The sequence below is a fragment of the Symphalangus syndactylus genome, chromosome 2 (assembly GCF_028878055.3).
Source record: "Symphalangus syndactylus isolate Jambi chromosome 2, NHGRI_mSymSyn1-v2.1_pri, whole genome shotgun sequence".
NCBI classification, from domain to species: domain Eukaryota; kingdom Metazoa; phylum Chordata; class Mammalia; order Primates; family Hylobatidae; genus Symphalangus; species Symphalangus syndactylus.
The window spans coordinates 82208642-82212027 of NC_072424.2; the positions used below are offsets into that span (position 1 = coordinate 82208642).

Sequence of the window (3386 nt, forward strand, 5' to 3'; positions counted from 1 at the left end):
TGAAAAGCAAGTAAGCTCACATGGATGGTTACTCTGTCCTTAGGATTTGAAAGAGTAATCTGAACTATGAAACAGTTGTGCAACTTTGCCTTTTAAGGCTTCTTTCTGTGATGGAAGCTACTTCAACTAGCTGGAGAGAGCTAGTCAGCTCTGTCTGGAAGTCAAAGCTGATGACCTTCCCATTTGTGTCCACCTGGACCAAACATCTATGCCAATAGCTGGAGGAATTCTACTTGGGATATTACAAGGGACATAGAGGGATTGATTTAAATTAGTTGGATCCATATGTAAAGAGAATTTTATTTAATTAACTGTAAAATTGACTTCATCATTAAAATAATAAAACCCAGCTTCTCTTCTCTAGGAGGTCATGGCCTTCCTAGCCACTTTTATGTTTCAAATAAAAAAAATGTTGAGTTAACTATATATATGGTCCGTTCAGTATAAGAACTAGGAAGATAATTTATTCATGCCTTAGACTGCTAATAGCTCCATTCCCATATATGAAGTAGTACAAATCCCAATTAATACAACTTTTTGCCACATTAATTATCCTAGTAGAACACTTTAATTTTTGTGTTTAAAGAATTCACAAGCCTCTTTAAAATATCAGGAAAGATATTAATATTTAGTGAGGAATAGTATATATATATATATATAGAGAGAGAGAGAAAGGGTTAATCATTTCTCATATATATATATATATATATATATATATATATATATATATATATTTCAAAGCTTACAGAGTTTAAGGAATCTTCCTGAGGTCACAAAGGTCACAGCTGAGTTTTAAAACCAAGTCTGCATGGTACCAAAATCTTTGTTCTTTCTAACACACTAAATTGCCTTAAGAAAGGCAGCTCCCCTTCCTGAATCCCACACCATTCCCATCCTATGAATATATTGTTTCTTTTTTCATACCACAAATTTTTATTTACCACCTATCAGCCAAACGTGATAAGTGTTGAAACCATTGTTCAACACTAATTATAAGTAATGATCTTTATGGCTGCCATTGTTCAATAACTCAATACCAAGATTTTAATATTTGTATAAAATACTCTGGCATAATGAATTATTCATAGACAACTATGTCATCACCCAGATTTAACATAGGCAAATATTATGCCATATCAGTTTTCTCTTATTAAAAATCAAAATATTTTGGCTCCCCTACCTCCATCTCTTTTCTTTTCTGTAGAGTTGGCCACTGTCGAGAAGTTCATATGTATGATTTGCATGCCATCATGTTACATACTTTTATTACATACATAACTTTAAAGGTCCAGTTTTCTCTGTTTTTCATGGCATAGACATTATCAAGTTCCCCTTTTCCTCTCACACTTTCTGCAAAACACTGGCCACCAGTTTCATTTTTGTGAAAGCCTTAAGAGTATCTATTTTCCTAGTTCTATAAACACCATTTCTCTCTATAGTGACTATGAAAGCAATGATGATTATGAGATTGGGTTTACAGAATTGGTGACTAGGGTGTAGGGAGAGTGAGTAGGAGACAAGATTATAAGAAACTAACAGGCCACTGGTTTATGTTTTGTGGTGCCATTGACGGAGACAGAAAGTTTGCTAAAATGGGACAGATTTTGACAGAGAGGACACAGGATTTGGAATGTCTTGAATGTGAGGTGACTATGATGGTAACTAGAAATAGTTGAATTATGAATCATATAATGAAAGAGAAAGGAAGTGTGTGTGTGTGTGTGTGTGTAAGGATTATAAATTTAATTTACAGTACAACTTGAATGAAGATATAAAATGTAGTTTCTTTATTGGTCTACTTGTACTTACAAAGTACAAGTCCTACTTTCTACGTTCTAAGGGGATAGTGTGGGAGTAACTAAATGGCCCATCTGACATCAAGCATTTTTCAACAACTAATTTTAATGCTCCTTTAAGATTATCTAGTCTCTCATTTCCAGCTGCCCCTCCCATAACCCTTTTGCTTTGTTATCGGGGTGTGGGAGTGGAGTGTTCATGTGACTTCCCAACAGGAGAGTGAAAGGGGTCTTCAGATCCATATAGCATTCCCTGTACCATCATGGCACTGGAAGCAAAAGGCTAGTCAGCTGTCCTCTGAAGTATGGTTGACCAAGTTCTGTACATTTATACCATCTATTGACTTCTACAACTTCCGTAGTCTACTTCCTGTCTGGTTCCTTTTTTGGTTTAGTCATAGCTTGGTGGCCCCTCTCTGATGACATCCCTTGCCTTGTTACTCCATGGCTGTAAGTGCCTTTGAGTCACTTCCCTGTTCTCTATCTGGCCCATCATGCCCACAGTGATCCACTCCCAGTCTCTGCTATGGGCCCATCACAGCAGGCCTCAAGGCAAGCCCTAGCTCTTAGTGACTGCACCAAGGGAGGTTTATTTAGCAGGGCAGACTAGACTCTTCTCTCCACCTGATCATGGGGCTTTGTTTGCCTAAATATGCTAAGGCTGTTACTGTTAGAGGTCTACATAGCAGTCTTATCCTAAAGCTCCCAATAGGGATGAAGTAAGCCTTCTGTCCCCTTAAAATAATCCCCTTTTCTATTTTAAGCCTGGAGCAGGAATACCAAAGCCTTGCTCACTTTCTCCATTTTGCTCTTTTTTTGCTTAGCAAGTCCCTAGGAGCAGAAAGGATAATTTAAGAAAGAATAAAAACTCTTCCTATATGTGTGATCCTTCTCGCTGGCTCAGCCTCCTGCCTAAGCCTTGGAATAGATTAGAATAGATGGGAGCGTATTTGTTACACCAGGAGGAGGATTCAATAATCTGATTCCTTTGTGTTTAACTCCTTTTGTTTAAAAGTAATTTAACAAATCCACCCTTTATATATATAACTTGGCTTTCAAGCCCATTTTCATGCAAATACATAAAATACCAGCCTTCTTTTTCTTTTTTTTTTTTTTTCTAACTAAGAAATGTTTTATTTAAAAATATAAAGACACAGTTTTATTTGGGACAACGTATAACAATCTCTACCAAATCTACATGAAAACTTTTTTTTAAGGGGAAAGCATGAACACAGACCCCCACTACCACAAATTATGCAGCTCATTTTCCCACATTTGGGGAAACCACAGGCGTCAGCACATCTGGAGTGCAATGGATGAGCCTCGCCCTGGGAAAACCACCTTCATGATCATGGTTTTAAAATTTTTTATGGACGAAGGTAAGGGTATAAACATACACACATACAATTTTGGCACTATGACCTCCAGAGAATATCTCATTAAATTTTGAGTTTAAATGAAGCCTTCTTTTTCTTTCTTTATTTTGTTGTTGTTGTTATAGAAATTCATTTTTTTTGTAAAGATGGGGTCTCACTATATTGCCCAAGCTGGTCTCAAACTCCTGGGCTGAAGCGATCCCCCCACCTTGGC

General features: G+C 37.0%; 1 non-coding gene across 1 annotated transcript; it reads right to left on the reverse strand.

Moving 5' to 3' along the window:
* Positions 1–3010: 3010 nt before the first annotated feature.
* Positions 3011–3167, reverse strand: LOC129478208 (U1 spliceosomal RNA). Its single transcript, XR_008656353.1, has one exon. It is a non-coding gene; the product is annotated as a U1 spliceosomal RNA (small nuclear RNA).
* Positions 3168–3386: the final 219 nt, after the last annotated feature.